The 18544-nt window shown below is 36.8% G+C and overlaps 1 protein-coding gene across 2 annotated transcripts in view; it reads right to left on the reverse strand.

The window, feature by feature from the left end:
- Nucleotides 1-16633, reverse strand: part of LOC149064754 (orexin receptor type 2-like) — a 129565-nt gene extending 112932 nt beyond the window's left edge. Inside the window, exon 1 of one of the 2 annotated variants that reach the window (XM_089255165.1) lies at nucleotides 16483-16633. The gene's annotated coding sequence lies outside the window, so the exon portion shown is untranslated. The remainder of the gene's footprint in view (nucleotides 1-16482) is intronic. The other variant, XM_089255166.1, reaches the window with a different exon arrangement.
- Between the last annotated feature and the right edge of the window lie 1911 nt (nucleotides 16634-18544).

An 18544-nucleotide genomic window follows, 5' to 3' on the forward strand; every position in this document is an offset into this window, starting at 1 on the left:
TTAACGGCGAGCTACAAGCGCTGAAAGATTGGCAAAGTTCAAAATCAAATTGTCGCCAAAATTTTTAATGCAAACACCCTCCTAGCTAAAACATTTGAAATTGGTTGTGCACGAAATGCACATTGATTACGTTGCGTTTGTGGGAGATTCTATTTTTTTTTTCTTTTAAATAAAGCGACTGCGCATGAGAACAACTGCTCAGGAATTTCACTAAAACGCCACGGCGGCGCACTCAATGACATCGTAAGCGCAGTGTTTTTGTTACGCGAACATTAGGTGCTCGAGCACTCACAGTATTCAGTAGAAGGGACCGAGCACTCCAGCATTAATTTAACCCGTGGGTTCGTGGGTTGTGGAATTAGTCGGAGAAAAGATGCTCTCAATACGGCTTCGTGAAAAACAAAATCCCCTTTTTTTTCAGTTGTCTTTTGTGGAAGATTGATGGCACTCAAACTCATACGTTGCAAATACAGTGTTACCTCGGCTAACGAAGATAATTAGTTCCAGAATTACATTCGTTAACCGAAACTTTCGTAAGCTGTGGCGTTAATCCAGATAATCTGGATTCGAACCCACAATCGCCAACAAAATATTAATTCGGGCAGGCACAGGCGCTCTAGCACTACTCAACACAGTGCACGCAGTGCCGTCTTAAGGCATGGGCCCACCCGGCGGGGGCCTCAGGAGAAAAGGGGGCCTCACAAAAATTGGGATCTGGTTGAGTTTTGGAAAATTTGCTTGGCCTCAGAAATATCATTTGGCCCGTGGGGGGGGGGGGGGCACATGATGCTCTTAAGACGGCCCTGAGTGCACGTATAATCGTTTCGTATAATACAAGAAAACTTGTTTGAGCAGGAGTTCTCAAACTGTGCGCCGCGGAGCGATGAACGCGATAAAGGTTTCCGGAAAAATATTCTTTGTTATAAACAGTTCTTGGGAGCCGCGCGGAGCTCAATAAAGAAATAATAATTAAAAAAAACTGGAATATATATGCGTACGCCATCTATACGTCATTTTAAGAACTTCGTGTCAGAAAATTCCTTTAAAAAAAAATTCAGATCATCGGAGGATGATTGAGCGCGATCCTTGATCTCGTAATCCCTGGATGATGCTAAGCACGCTGAGGGATGAAAATCTGATTTTCACGCATCGAGCTGAAGCCGAACACCCACAGGTACAAAACAATTCTAACGCTCTTAGCAGGAAAGTAGCCTAATCCCCACTGATCTCGCGGGCCAGGAACTTAATCTTTCTGCACATAATTCAATTTGTTGCACAAACTCAAATCCTTCATTTTCGCGTTCATTCATTTTTCTAGACTTTTTAATTTTTTCTTTTACTTTTATTGAAAAAAACGTTAGTGACATCTATAGGCTTAATAGAGAACTAAAATAATTGAAGGTTCCGAAGACAGATTCAAGGCATCGGAACCAGTACCGGTTTCGAACTCTTAGCTTTTTTTAAAAAAAATCTTATATATAATTTTAAATATATTTATTATAGTTTTCGAATGTTCTAAGAAAAATTATTATGTTCTTACTGGTTAACATGTAGGGTAGTAAAGAAAGTTCCTGAACTTAATTTCAGTAAAGGAATGAACAAATTCCGCCGAATCATGTTGCATTAGGATGAATGGGTTAATGATCTACCCATGGAATCGTGGATTGTGGTTTTCTGAAGCTAGGGTTAAGTAACGTTGGTAGGAAAATACAGAAAATGACGTTCTGTTCGGACACCATGCCCTCAAATACCCAATTAGAAAGTTGTTGCCCCGTCTTTTCTGATGCCAACCACAAAAAAAAATATATCCACGTTTCTAAGGTTGGAATTACACTATAAAAGTTTAATAAAAGTTCTTTTATAAAACTTAAAAAATGCAGCCAGTAAGATTATCAGTTGCATTTGCGAGAATGTAACCGGTACGATTATTGGTTGCGTTTTTTTTAAGTTCTTTAAAAGTACTTTTATCAAACTTTTACAGTGTGACTCCGGTCTAAGTGTAATATTCGCCGAGATATTTGAATTCAAAAGTTAGAATACGACAGCAAAAACTACCAGGGAAAAATCTCTCCCTCATTTATGCTGCGATTTCTCCAATTATATGGGAAGGATTTTTCTAGACCATATTTTGGAGAATGTAGCCTAGGGACTTTCTTCACTACTCTGCTTAGGGGCCGTTCAAGTATTACGTCAGCAAACTTTTAGTCATTTTTGAACCTCCCCCGTCATCAGCAAAATTTCGTCGGCACTGTGCCCCCCCCCCTCCTAATGCATATTGGTGGTACGGCGCCTCGTCCCCTCCCCCAGAAAAAAAAAATTTAATGTAAAAAACATTTAGAAAAAAATCGAAATTTCGAAAGAAAATATCTTTATATGTTATTATAATCAATTTCTGTTAATTTCAATGCTATTTGAAGGCTAAGAACTCAAAATTTCTCTTTAAGAAATTAATTGTGACCCACCCTTTAAGCCATATGTGGTAAACCCTGGACACGCAGACCAAATGTGGCCCTGAAGGTTATCTGATGTGGCTCGCCCCTCAAACTTAATTTTTAAAAATGAACTGAGCGGCACATTTTACAAATCGCTTAAATGGCCCGTGGCACAATTCCAGAACATTGGAGCGGCCCCTGGCACGCTTTCGGGTCACTTAAGTGATCCGTGGCATAATTATGGATCAATTGAGTGATGCGTTGCACATAAGCGACCCGGACACATTTCCTGAGCACTTGAAGGATCCGTGAAACATTTAGAGATCGTTGAAGTGGCTCTGTAAGAAATATTTATCATTAGGGAGAATGTTAGTTCAGGTGCCCATAAACTAGCGAAAGATTTTTCTCGTTTTTGGAGCACCGAGTAAGATGCCATTAAGAATATTTCATATTTCCGTAAAGGGTGGCTGATGACGTAAGCATCATCCAACCCCCCTTCCCGTCAACAAATCGGAAACCCCTCCCCCATCGATGTTAACGTAATATTTGAATGACCCCCGTATTCGAAGTTGTCGTGTGAATGGTAATATTCGATAAAGCGGGGGAATTATTAATGTATAATTAAAAATACAAAACACAAACCGATTTTCAAACCGCCTGGCAGTCGATTGGTTAAGGGAGCTAACTTATCGCTCTACAAAAATCTGGGTTCGAATCCCGACTCGAGCATGGATATGTATTAACAAATGCCCTGGACGGATCATGCTGATCCCTTAGGAAGACGCGAGGATGTTAGTATTTAAAAAAAAAAATTATACGAAGTTTAAAAATAAGCTTTTAAGTTCAAGACGGCCTAAATAAAGGAAGTATGGGTATATATTTGTGAAAGGTAGATTGACACGGATTGGTTAAATTCAGGATGCTAACCGTGGTCGATATCTAATCCTTTAACCTGCGATCGCAGTTTAAACTGTGTCGGTGAATAACGCCGTAATCCTTTAACCTGCGATTGTAGATAGAACCGCTCACAACCCCGGACTGATGCAAAGCACCTTACTTCCGTTACCTCAAAAAAGGCAGAGTTGTGTCGGAAAGGTTAGGAAAGATTCATAGTGATGGCTTCCCTTGCTCCGTGCTCGTAAGTTTCGAATTACTCGTGTCGTTCTCCCCATGAAGACAGCCATCAACTCGATGCAACGTACAAGACATTTGACAAAAATGGGTGACTGAATCCAGTGACTAGGAAGAAGAATTGCACGTGCGCCTAGTGACCGGACACCGCAGCTTAAATTCCTTCAGAATTTCGAAGGAAATGTGGAAAAGACTTGTGAGCAAGTAAGAAGAAGAAGAAGTTGGTATTTTGAAGTGGGAGAGATTCGAGAATGGTCTAAATACACAATATATACAAAATATATATACAGCACCTCCAATGTGACGGGAAACGAAGAAACAAAGCCTCCGTCCACAGTGCTGGGCGGTTTTGTTTCCCTTTCCTTTTTACGGAATGTGCAATATAGACACACAGAAAACACACAGAGCCTCCACTGCGACGGGAATAATCAACAACCTGCGATTGTAGTTGAAACTCTGTAGAGGAATACGGTCGTATTGGTGAGGAGAATGATGAGAAAAAAAATGACAAAAAATAGTCAAAACGTTTGGATGAGTCTACTTTGAGGCAAAAAAAACCCGGCCGTAAAAGATTTAAAAGACACGTTTCGAAACAAAACGACGGAACCACAGAATCGACTTGGCGAAGAAAACCGATTCGCGCCAAGACAGCGAGCGTACTAGCAACCCGGGACAATTCTTTTTTTTTCCCCTGAATCGAAATGAACCCTCTTTACAGAGAGGGCGTTCTGGAAACTCTTATGGTGGTTGCGCCACAAGAACTTGCATCTTGAAAGTAATGTAAGGGCTACACGCTTACAACAAAAATTAAACATAACCAATTCAAATATGATGATATTCAAATAATACAAATACAACGCCACAACAGGCAAAATGCCCATAATAAATATGGATGTCATATATTTCAAAAATACATCAATCCCAATTAAAAATGCAATTAAAACAATATATATACATGATGAAATATATTATACAATGCCCATAAGAATACTTTTGGTTGTCTTATTCTATCATAATAATGAATTATTTATTTTACCGCAAAGAAAGTTATTTTGTTTTTTTTTTTAATTAAAACGAACAAACAGCAAATTACAATATACAAATATATAATACAATATACAAATACATAATACAATATACAAATACAAACATATGTTACACGACACAAAACACACACACATATAATACATACACTATGTAGCCCCAAGGGACTATGAAGTCCTTCCAGCAGGCCTATATGATTTTTATTACATGATTTTCTCCCTCAGCAACAGCTCTTTTCTTCATTAGATGTATTTTAGTATTTAATTAATATGCATTGGTGCAATAATTTATTTCAATGTATTTTATTAACATCTGTATTTTTGATCATAATAAAGACATTGTAATCTGTATTTTTATTACTATTTGTGTAATTACTAGAGTAGATGAAGTTCATTATTTTCGGTGCGGTGTAACAAAACTTTTTGAAATGATGTTTTGTTACTCTTAGGCACTTGATAAATATTTCTATACCTATTCAATGTTCTATTTTCATGTTTTACTAACCATTCTTCGTTTTTTATGATAAATTTATAAATTCTGTACATGTAGTTTTGTCTCAGTATCAATATGTGGCACTGTATGTTTTTGTTTTCTATTGGAACATAACGAGTTCAAACGGCCAAATAAATGTATTAAACAAGTTGTAATTTGTTTTACACATTTATTTGGCCGGTATTACACTATGAAAGATTTACAAAAGTTCTTTTTAGGACACTTGAGAAATTCAACCTAATCGTATTGTTACATTCGAGAGAAAGTAATCAAGAGGCCTCCTGGATTTTTTTTCTTCAAGTTTTTTAAAAGATCTTCCATCAAACTTTTACTGTGCGTTCCCGGCTTCCGGGAACATTTTGTAAAAGCAGCGTTTCACCCAAAAGTGCGATGCAGTAAACACTTTTACAGGGGTGAAACATCTACCTCTGTGTTTCCCAAAGTGGGCAATATTTCCCCCGTGGGGCGATGGAAAGATCCAGGAGCAGTAGAAGCTTCACCAGTTAGAAAGAGAAAGCTCGCTTTAAAAGAGATCGCAATGAGGGAGCGATGAGAAGAAAAGATTTTCGAAGAACGGAGGCCATGGACCAAAATGTTTGGGGAACAATAATGTAACTAAATGTTAATAAAACATATTTTAAAAACCACAGGTCCCATACTTTTGCTGTCATCTAGTAATCGTAAAGTAGTGTTACGCAGCCTTTATATATGTATATCAAAATACCAACACCTAACAACGTATGTAAGGGATGTTTTACGGGGTTAAAAAATTAATGGCACTTTAAAATACTGTCAGTAGAGAAAGATTTAAAAGTCTCTCGATTTCGCATTGACAAGCCCAGATATTTGGTAAAGTTGTTTTCTCCTTACATCGCACCGGCTAAAAATCGAAAGAAAGCCTTCTTCATTAATACACATCTAGCATTTTGAATAGGGTTTAGCGATGTCTGGATATAAATTTAATAAAGTCGGTAGAAAAATTGATGACATTATTTCATCGTTTTTGTCATACCACGGTTATTTTCTGCACACGAGGGCTAATTAGACCAAGAACTGTAATTTATTGTCGATTCCGAAGGGCAGGCTTTTTTTCATACTCACCGAGAGCCTGGCGCGCTAACCCCTTGGTGTGGGACTCTGTGTAGTAGCAATCTTTTCCCGCGGTCACGTCGCCGTTTCTGTTGTACCCGTGTGTCAAGAAAGTTTCTGACGAGGACGAACCGGGTATCGAACTCGCTGCACCTCTAAGCATCCTTTAGTACTTCACGTGAGTATCTTATCGACCTGGGCTACCGCACCCACGATGACATTACAGTTCTTAGATTTGAATTTTCAAAATGCTAATAGCAAAATTGACGATGAGAAGACAAAGAACCTGAATGCATGATAGTGAAGTAATAAATTTCCTCAGAATATGAAAATTTACAAATTTTAAAAGTTTAAAACCATCAAAGCCACCGTCTGGGCTTTACACCGTGGGGGACGGACACTCCCCGACACTGGTTGGAGCAAAACGCTTCGGAGCAAAGCCAAACAAAGCACTCGACTCAGAAATGTTTTGCCTCTGACCAGAGTCGGGGTGCCCTTCCCCCCCCGATGAAGATTCCGGACGCTTGCCTTGATGATTTTCAACTTTCCAAATTAGTAAATTTTCTGCAAAAAATTATTACTTCACCATCGTGCATTCAGGTTCTTTGTTTTTTAATCATCAATTTTTCTTTTGCAAATTCAAATTGTAATAAAATCCTCTATTTCGCTATCGATTTTATTAATTTTATATCAGTTTTGAACATAAAACATAAACTATAATTAATATGTACCACACTACATATTTCAGCTGCCTGTGTCGCTGGTTAATATTGTGTGGTGTGGTTCGACAATTATATTCAGCTTTCAAGTTCATTTCAACTTACATGTGTACTTGTACTTCATTCTATATGAGCGTTATTCATGACTGTAGAGTGCCTACTCGAGGCTCCGGTCAGATTTTTTCTCGGAGTAGGAAGCCGTTGAAAAGGTTATTAACATGCAAAATAAGTGTACATGTTTGTGATTGTCCCACTTAGCTCGGGGCAGCGCCCCCTGTTGCCGCAGCGTAGTTACGGCCCTGGCCTTTAATTACACTGATGGTTCACCTTTAAATTCTTTTACCGAAATAACTCAGCTGTCGCATTTATTGTATTTTACTTGTCAGGGACGAAAGAGGAATACTCAATTAGTTTGTACAAAAGCTCGAAATCCTAACGAGGGCATTTGTAAAGTGAAGTATAGAAACCTCTTCAGGAAAGATATCGGTGTGTGTCTGCATCCTCCTATATCTGCGATCAAAAGACCTCATTTACTGAAGTGCTTTCTAGCTCAAGGTATTCCTTTCTGAAAGAATGTACTTCCAAATAGTTCTCCGAGTGGCGTTTGCATTTGTTCCCGAAGACAAACACGCCTGGAGCTCATGCATAATGGTCACTATCGTTGTCGAACGCAGTTGAAATTTTGACGATGTCGCTGCGTTGGATAGTTAATGTACTTGGAAACTTAATCGATTATTCATAGGTCATTACAAATAGGAATAAAGTTTGTGCCCTCAGTTAAAATTCTCACCGAAACGTGGCGCCATGTTAAAAAAAGTAATGAAAAGCATCATTTTCCCAACGTGGGCGTTAACGCCCCCTGGGGGCAATGAAATGTTCCAAGGGGGCGGTAGAAACTACGGGTATAGCATAGGATTCCATTAGGTTAGATTGCGTTGGGGAAGGGGGCGCTGGGAGAAAAAAAATTCTGAAGAAGGGGGCGATGGGACAAAAAAAGGTTTGGAAACTTATACGAACGATTCGGATAAAGAACACTTTCCCGGAACAAAACTCATTAACCGAAGTTCCACTGTATTCGTGTAACTATACTCATATCCACATCAAACACATAACTACGTAAAGAAAAAAATTGAAATAAATCAATGGCTACCAAATTTGTTTTCAGTCTTTTTCACCTTGATAAAAAATATAAAACCCTTTAATTCACAAATACATCTACCAAATACCATTCGGAAAGTTAATAATCTCGTTCCGTAGCAACGAAAAAGGCAATTGCAACTACATTTCTCAATTTTATAAAGAAGGCAATATATACCTCGTGAGTATGTTATACATAGAGTATCTTTCCTCTTTTCGTGAAGAGAAGAGAGTTAATTTAGCCGGTATTGGTTGCTGAAAGATTCCGAAAAAGACATTTTTCCCTTTTCCTGATAGTTCCACTTGTGGATGGAGGAGAAAAACAAATAAACAAAACACTCTCCTGAAAATTTGTAGGAACTATTTGCGAAGGAAAAGGTTTTTACGAGTTCAGGGGAATTCCCCCAGAATGAAAACACAAATACCGTTCCTCTTTAAGTAAGAAAGCTTATTTTACTTCTTATTTTATATTATCATTTCTTTCTCTGCTCTACGTACGTATATCTAGAGGCAGAAGTTTCTATTATATATATATATATATATATATATAGAAAGAAAGAAGCGATTGAGTGGAAAATTTCTCGTTGAAACATTCCGTGTGTTTTGCTTCTAGCATCGATCTCCCCACCCAAAAGCATTGTGCGGGAATCACATTTTTCTGTTGTTTGGTTTTTTTTTTGTACTTATTTGGCGCTCCCGAAATGGATCAATAAACAGGAAATATATTTAGGGTGGTTAAACGTAAAACTAGCTATTGATAGCTCGTTGGCTAAATAAATAAATCCAATATTTAACGAGAAATAGTAACGTAAATTTTTTTTTTGCCTATCGTAAATCTTTTATGATACTATTTCTTCCTTACTTTTCCGGGGGTTAGTTCGTCCTGGACTGGAGTCCGCCGTGAGGTTTTGCAGACCATACCCGTTGCCGCTGTGGTGGTCGAGTGGTCATAGTGACGGACTCGCGTCGCGAGGTCCCAGGTTCGAACCCCACCGCCGGCACAGTGGTGGTCGGCTGAAGTTGGTTTTCTGTGGTTCCCAACTTCAAGGCGCGAATGCGAGCCGATCCCCCCTTTAAAAAAAAAAGTCTCGCCACAGAGAGCAACAGACCTACAAACAATTCAATCATAACACGTCACTCACTTCTGAAATATAGATGGCGGCACTGAAAAATCAATCACAACACTACCTACGCACTAAGACTGTTAGGTACATACACAGTTACACTTCCGGTACAACTCACTAGGTAGTAAATCGCCCATAGATGGTGATAGACCTGAGTTGTACTCGATTTGAAAGAAAGACCATATACTCGTACAGAAGGGCATAGACTTGGTTGAGTGGGGTGCAGAGAAGAGCTACGCGTCCTCTTATTGGCACACACACAAGCCTTGAGCTTTCTTCCTTTCACACTAATCACGACTCCGGTCTATCACCATCTATGGGCGATTTACTACCTAGTGAGCTGTGCCGGGCCGCAAGTGTAACTGTGTGTGTACCTCACAGTCTGAGTGCGTATGTAGTGTTGTGTTTGTTTTTTTTCAAAGCTGCCATCTATATTTCAGAGGTGAATGATATGTAATGATTGAATTAAATTTGTACTTTTTTTGTAGGTCTGTTGCTCTTTGGGGCGTGACTTTTTAAAGGGGGATATCGGCTCGCATTCGCGCCTTGAAGTTGGGAACCACAGAAAACTAACTTCAAAACAAGCCTTGAGCTATGATTGAAGACGATTTCTTGAATATGTTGGCATCGGAAGAACGTAGGTGTCGGGAGGATATAATCAACGTTTTTAAATTTTTTAACGGTATGGACAGGATGGAACATGAATTATTAATACACCGTCAATCAACTGCTTCGACAAGTGGACACTAGAATCGTTTAGTAAGGGGAAAACTTCAGGTTATGGTGTCGCAGGGAATAAATGGAATAGCTTACCTCCGGCTATCGTGAATTCTAACACAATTAGAATGTTTAAAAAAAGAAATTCGATGCTTAGAATGGGGGGAATTGAGAAGCTATCCATATTCAGATAGAAAACCATGATATTTTTTTATTGGTAGTGTATTACGCAGGGTGTCCTGTAAGTGCTGATGCGGTTTTTTTATCACATCAAACGTCCATCATAGAGGTATAATTCCAGTTAAAAAATGCTCGAAAGGCGTTCAAAAATTATTCTGTATCAGTTTTGAAAGCGATAAAGCGACCCTTTTCTCTAACTTCCAATTGGAAAGTTGTTGCCCTGTATCACCTGAGGCCAACAAAAAAATGTCCACGTTTCTAAGTGCAATAATCACTGAGGTATTCGAATTCGAAAACGGAGGAAATTTGGGAAAGGACAGCATAAATGAGGGGGAAAGATCATTGTGTCCGTAGTTTCTGCTGTTCTTTCATAACTTTTCTTCGATTTTTGAATTAAAAAATATCATGGTGACTATTGCACTTAGAAGCATGGATTTTTTTTTTCCTGTCAGCCTCAGGAGAGACAGGGCAACAGGACTAATTAGAAGTAAGAAGAAAGGGGGGGACCGTTTAAAAACTGTTTTTTTATTTTTATTTTGTGACACACTGTATTTTTACTTTAAAAATTGGCGCAGGACAATTTTTGAAAACCCTTTTGAGCGATTTTTAAACTGGAATTATACCTCCACAATGGACGATTGGTGAAGAGAAAGGTCGCATCAGCACTTACAGAACACCCTGTATATTAATTTGATTATTACGGGGATATATGCTTTTATATCGGTTTGCCGTATTTTAGTATGTTTGGCATCCCTATTTATTTACGAGCATCTTTTTTAGCTTCATCATCTAATTTCTTTGCATTCATTTAAACTTAATTCAAATATTATGGCAAAAAATACGGAGAAAATTGAGAAGTGGTTTAATTAAAGTGATATTTCTCTCCGCATGATGGGCTTCCGTATTTATAGAGCTTACCAAGTTCATTTAGGAACTGTGCATAACCGTCGGTAACAGTGATGAATGTAAATTTATAAAACTTACTGAAACGATTAAATGATCATGCAAAATTACCGGTATTTCATTTTTACCGTAACGTACATACATATTAATAGAATAGAATATTTATTTCATGATTAGAAACCATTCGCAAAGCAGCCACGTGACAAAAAAAATTCAGAACCATTTACAACGCACATTGACATATGTAGTAAGTATAATGATTTACATTAATATACAAAGAATATACAAATCACACACACATATACACTCATATACAACATACACATATGCACATATGCTCCGACTCCACGCAGCACCTCCTAGAGATAGAAAGGCTCCTCACTCTACTTGTGACGTCAGTAAGTAGTCCACTTTCCCCCAGAATATACAGGGAAAAAAATTCCCTGCTCGTGCCAATATCATCGTTGTGAGGAAAAGAAATGATCAGGCTCAGAATTGGCGATTTCTACCACATTTCATCGCTATGCGGTATTTGTTAGCCAATCAGGGAGATTCTACGCCAAAATAAGAAGAAACGAAATAGGATGCTGTTTCAAAATGTGGCAAACTTTCTAGGTAGTCTGAATGACGTTTATGGCAAACAGTGCAGAAGCCTTCTATCTTTAGGGCGTGCTGCTCTACCATGGGCCATCGACTTACATTACACGAATCAAATCCCCCAGAGCCTCGGCCATCTCGGCCACCTCTCTCAGCAACCTCGTTGGGCATTTTGCCTGTTGTGGCGTTGTATTTGTATTTGAGTTGAAATAAATTTCTAAATCTTACTACATCTGACAGGAAGAAAAATCATTTTCCATAATTAGTTTCGTAGTGTTTAAGAAATTCTGCCATTATTAGCGATAGGGCAATCAAAATGTTTTAATCTGTAGTAGTTATAAGATCGGTAATGAAGGAAGATATGTTCCCAAGTTTCTAGAGCATTTTTCGTTGCAAAATGTACAAGGCATTGATGGAAAAATAGCCAGTGTATTACTGCTGATGTACATCCCGTCCAATCCCAGCCGTAACTGAGCTTAAATTCTCTTATATTTTAAGTTTTTATAGGATAATAAATATTTATCAACACCGAAGTCTTGTTTAAGGGATTTATACTGACGGAAAACTAGTTTGGTTCAAAATGTATGAATAATCATGTCATGCATATTAATACGGGATATGGATGATAAACGGTAATGGTTTTGTTAATAATTGGTTTTATGAAAGTTCACCGACAAAACAGAAATGTGTTTATAAATTATATAAAAATATTCATTTTATAATCTAGTCATCGGTCACCGACACTGAGATACACTTACAACAGGCATATTCAACCCGTTGCTCGCGAGCACCATGGTTCTCCCTGAAGTACACAAAGTGTTCGATGCTCATGTCGGATTTCGTGCTCACAAACACTTGATCAACATTCCAATTATACACATTAGAGAAATTTTTTTCAAGGATTGAAATAGCGTCATTTCACGCATTCGTATTTTAAAGGGTGCTCTTCTTTTGATGAAGGGTACAGGCGGTGCTCCCGACTGGGAAAAGGTTGAAGACCTCTGAGTTACGGTAAATTTCTCCCATTTGAGCAGGCAAACCTTCAACTTACGTAACAAGAAAATTCTGGCATCTGCCATATTTATTTAAAAATATAGAAGAAAGTGGCAACACCAGCATAGTTCATATAATATGAATGTCTTAGGGCCACGCATATACACCCGCACTCATTACGTTTCTGCACGTAACCGATTCGTAAGCGGGGGGTGCTCAGGAAGCCCGTGCCTTCCCCCCCAAGCCCACGAAAAATTAGATAAAAATATATTTCGGTGAAAAAATTGGAATATCGAAAGTAATAAAAGGGGCGCGTATGAGCCCAGGTCGATAAGATACTCGCCTAAAGTATCAAAGGATGTTTAGAGGCGTTGCGAGTTCGATACCCGGGTCGTCCTGGTTAGAAAACTTTCCTGACACAGGGATACACAGAAACGGCGACATGACCGCAGAAAAAGATTGCTACCGCAGGGAGTTCCCCATCGAGGAGTTAGCGCACCAACCTCTCGATGAGTATAAAAAAAACCTGCCGTTCGGGATCGGCGATAAATTGTAGGTCCCGGTCTAATTAGCCGTCGTGAGCAGCAAATGACCGTGGTGTGATAAAAATGATCAATTGATCGAAAGGTAATACTCTTTATACGGTATATTAAGCAATACCTGTTGATTTAAATGATTTTCAACGGTGGTAACTCAAAATTTCTTGGGGAAAAAGGCTTTGTGTCCCCCATGATTTTTTTTTGTCTCCTCTAAAGGTCGATCCTGCATACGCCCCTGACATGTACGGTTAAGTAATAGTGTATATACATAGCAAAACTTCTTTATAACGATACGTTTGCCCGGTCTCTTGAGTATTCGAGTTTCGTTGCATATATGATTTCCCCCCCCCCACCCCAGAGGGCGCGATAGTCCATTTCGATAAGATACTCGCTTAAAGGGCCAAAGGGTGTTTAGAAGTGTCGCGAGTTCGATACCGGGTTCGCCCTTGTCACAAACTTTCCTAACACAGGGGTACAACAGAAACGGTGACATGACCACAGAAAAAAGATTGCTACCGTAGGGAGTCCCACACCCAGAGGTTAGCGCACCAACCTTTCTATGAGCAGAAAAAAAACTGCCATTCGGAATGAGCAAGAAATTGGTCAATTGCCACAAAAATGATCAATTTTTCCCTGAAGGTATGAATTTTGAGTATGAATTATATAAATATGCAGATATAATTTTCCATACAGTAAAAATTTTTAGTCATTATCCATTGCACATCACAAAATATGGATTTTACATCTGAGTGCATTTTCTCTATACCGATCCACGATCCTGAACCAATCTCCATTAACTCTTTCAGATCCGAGCATTTATTTTATAGAATTTTCAAAATGTTTTTTGCATTGAAAATGCATTGAAAACATAAATGTCAGCCAAATCTTCATTTTCTCAATTTTTTTTTTCAAATTTCCATCTATTTTGTGAAGGAACAATTCACTTCATTCAAATTTTTTTCAATCGAGATGCTTCATATCATCTTCACATGCATTTTTTTCAAGATTTTATTGCTAAATTTTATGTATATATCACACTTATCCCGGAGGCACCTTCTCCTGGAAGCCATCTTAAATCCCCCCCTGAAAGTGGAACTTTGAGTGTTGGCCTCTGATTAAAGCCCCCAAAGTTCATATTCACAATATTTCCATCTCAAAACTTACGCCATCCTGTTAGTCAAGGTTTAACTCCCCGAGATCAAAAGAAAAAAATTTATAGTGAGTGAGGACAAAGCAACTCACACGTTTGTGGCACCAGGGTTTGAAAGGGTTTAGTAGTAACCATGTACTGTATGTACTCTCTACGTACCGAACAATTTCAAAGAACAAAATTTCAAAATTCTTTATTTTCTCTTAATTTATCTCTTACAGTTAATTTAATTTTATTTCTTTAGTATTAATTTCTTCACTCAACTCATTAATTTATTAATTTTATTCCATAATTTATTAATTTTATTCCATAATTTATTAATTTTATTCCATAATTTATTAATTTTATTCCATAATTTATTAATTTTATTCCATAATTTATTAATTTTATTCCATAATTTATTAATTTTATTCCATAATTTATTAATTTTATTCCATAATTTATTAATTTTATTCTTTTGTTTTGTATTTCCCAATTTAATTCTGCAGTTCTAGTTTTATTTAATTTATAGTTGTAGTTTAATTTATATGCTTCTAATTCAAAAATTTAATTCTTTAGTTTTAATTCCCCACATTAATTTTAATTCTCTAAATTTCGGAAACGATTCTAATTGGCAAGATTTGACGTTTTTTCAGGAAAATATTCAACTTAAAAAAAAAAAAAAATTTCAATTCAAAAATACAATTCACGTGCATCATTCTCTGATCATATGAGAAATAAAAATCAGTATTGGTATGATTTAAATGCGCAATAAACACCTGTGTAATTTTCGAAAATTTCACATGCGATCAGAAATCAGAACGGTTATGTTACTACATATCAACGAAGAGAATTAAGTTGATCCCATACAACGAAGAAGGAGCAGTAAAACGCTGCAATCTATCACCAAAGAACGTAACTGCAATATGCAATGCTAATTGGTATAATTCTTCACGAAGAATTGGCTGTAAAAGTCAAATACTTTAGTTATTACGCTTAGAATTTCTAGGTCAGAAATAGCTAATTTCCTCATTTAATTCTATAACTTCTTAATTTTACCCTCTATGGTTCAACGTCATTAAAATGCGCTGAAGAAAACGTGTTTTCCTCACAAATACGGATGTAAATTGGTGCTGTTAGCATATTTTTAATGGATACGCAATGTATCAGTGACTAATCAATTCAATTGATTAGTGTAAACATTTTAATTAGTTACAGAGGTGAATTTAGGGTAAAATGTAGGCTACTGCAGTTTTCTTTTATTTTGATGTTATTTAAGAGCAGAGAGAGATAAAATCTTGCTTAGCAAAGTTGAATAGTTTTCGCTTTGAATTTTATTTCAAGTTCCCTCAAAAAGAAGTTGTGACTTTATACATCTGTAAAGTTTCGGCATCTCTCAAAAAATGACACCGACAAGGAATCAACTCTTTCTAGATAGAAAATTATATATATAGAAGTATTTGTTCTGAAGTAACACTAAAATATGTAATTTCTAAAACACTAAAAGAATTGAGAAAAGGAAATTGATAAAATTGGTTTTTCAATCATGTACTGGCAATGTATATTTAAATATACACCGGACTTAGAGGGTTAATTTTCGATTATTTAATTCTAATTTCAATTTTTTAATTTGATTGTAATTTAAACTATTTGATTTTGATTCTCATTTAAACCTTTTAATTCAATTCTAATTTATAAACTTTTTCACTTGATTCTAATTTAAACCTTTGATTTTAGTTCTAATTTCAACTTTTTATTTTAATTCCAATTTCAACTTTTTATTTTAATTCTAATTTCAACTTTTTAAATTCATTCTATTTTCAACTTTTTAAATTCATTCAATTTTTCTTTTCTTTAGCAAAAAAACACTCGTCAGTACATGAATACAAATTATATGCAAAATAAAGGCAATAGAACAAAACAAACATATAGTCTGAAATTGTTAGGGACCTAATTGGTCCGTCTCAGAACATTTCCAATTCAATTCTAATTTCAGCTTCCTTATTTAATTCAGTTATTTTAATTTAATTCTTTAGAATTATTTTATTAATTCTTCTAATTGCTAGAAAACAGTCAACATAGAGAAAACTTGTGCAGACCAACAAAGGGGAGTGACCAAATCATCTCTACTAAGCTACGAAACATTAAAAAAAAATAATAATAACTTCGACAGTCGAAATTCACAAATTTACAAAAATTACAAAGTCTTTTTTGAAGATATAATTTAATTTTTGAAACGAAAAAAAATTACCTTACCTTTGTTTTCACGCCGAAATAAAGAAAAAACATTTGATTTCTCTCTCACACACACTGTACTGGATATATGCGTATATTTTCTGTTCAAAATGTGAAAATCATAAGTTTTTACCCAGTAGCATCTTCACAGATACTCGACAAAACAAGTTATACGATGATGACGACGAGGTGAAAGTCTTCGCATCCGATCTCTTTCATCCCGGGATGCTAGAAAATCCCTATCCTTAGGGATATTCTCGGAAATTCCAGGGAAAAAATACCTCGGATCGATATCCCTGACGTCTTCGGTAAAAACTTGATGCTTTAACTTTTTGAACCAATGGAGATCCGTGAGAAGAACTGCAGGTGAATTACGTCAGATGTGAGAAAAATATCGGAACTTTATTATTATTTATTTTCATTCCATGATGGCGCGTTTATCCACATAACCGGTAATTGGTCCGAAATTTCGCGGAATTGGATGTTTTCTATGTTAATTAGCTTCAGAACAACTTAATTGAGGCTATTGAAGCTTCCCCGAATTGTGGTTCTTAAAATTAAACTGATTAACCGCTACTCTTTCGGCTGATTAAAAATACATAGAACTTCCACGAAGATTAACGAGCCGAGAAGAATGTTCAACCTCTGTTCGACCGTAATGTATTCATCTGAAAATATTCATTAATGTAGATTTAGATACTTGGTTAACAATACACGATGAAGAAAAATGTGCTAATTGTAAAGATAATCACTAATCAAAAACTTTTAAAACTTCATATTTAATTTCATGTTTGTGTTTCGTTTTTACTGTACACACAAAAGGGTTATTTATTGCATTATTTTCTAATAACTTTATCTTCGCTATATTATTATGTTGTTCTATACCGCTCGATTCTTAAACTTTTAAAGTACAGTCGAATCCCGTTATAACGAACTCCAAGAGACCGGAGAAATCACTTCGTTATAAAGGAATTCGATTTTGTTTTGTATTGTTCAAGTGTAAACAAATCTGGAGGATTAGAAAAGTGTTCGTTTAAACGAGATTTTCGTTATAACGGTATTCAACTGTATTAATTGTTAATATTATTTGAATGTGAATATATTTGCCATGAGAGCTTTTTCCCTAGAAGAATTTTTAGTTCCTTCAACCCATCAATGTTTATGACAGAACATTATGTCGGATGTTTCATGGAAAAAATTCGCATTTTTCACTGCTATTAGTTATGTCAAGTGTTTGTGATGATTTTAGATGACAAAGTAACTCTACGAACCTTTTTGTGCGAGTGAATAAAGACTGGTTTATATCTCTCGAAATATTTTTTCATCTGCTTGCCTTTGTCTGAGGGAATGTATATTAAAATAATGGCTAACGTTTTATCCTTTCCCGATTCATCCTCAAGTCAAAACAGTCATTTTATCCTCAGTTTGACAAATACAATGTCTCGTTCTGATCCTCTCATTTCTTTATTCCCCTTTTCTTTCTGTTCTGTTGCTTTCAAGACAAAGAATAGAAGACTTCATAACTTTAAATTTGGATATTCCTGCAGCAGAGTTTGGTCCAAAATTACGTGTCGATTCGCGAGCACCGTGGTGCTCTTTAATTAAATTACTACGAGAGTTTCTCTCAATGTGCCTGATTCCTTTCTCGCGAGAACGATACCCAATAAACATTCATCATTTATGTTGGTCATACTTTACGCATATGAACCCATAGGTCATACCTGCTCAACTCATGGCTCGTGGGACAAATGTGGCCCTCGGAGTCATCTGATGTACCTCAAATTCAATTTCATACAAACTAACTAGGTAGCACATTACAGATCACTCAAGGGGCTTGTATTTACCCAGCAGAGTAATAATAATATAGATCTTAAATCCATGGTATATGCTGATCATTTAAGTGACCTGCGGTGCAGTTCCAGAGTACTTTAGCGGCCCATGGCGCAGTTTCACATCACACAAGCGGCCTACATCACATTTCCACATGACTCAAGTGTCCCGCGGCATATATCCAGATCCGCGGCACAGTTCCAGAGCACTTAAGTGGCCCGTGACACGTTTTCGAATAAATGAAGTTACCCAC

This window comes from Pholcus phalangioides, unplaced genomic scaffold (genome assembly GCF_987345545.1).
Source record: "Pholcus phalangioides strain wild (caught in Gottingen) unplaced genomic scaffold, Ppha-v1.0 ptg000042l_1, whole genome shotgun sequence".
NCBI classification, from domain to species: Eukaryota; Metazoa; Arthropoda; class Arachnida; order Araneae; family Pholcidae; genus Pholcus; species Pholcus phalangioides.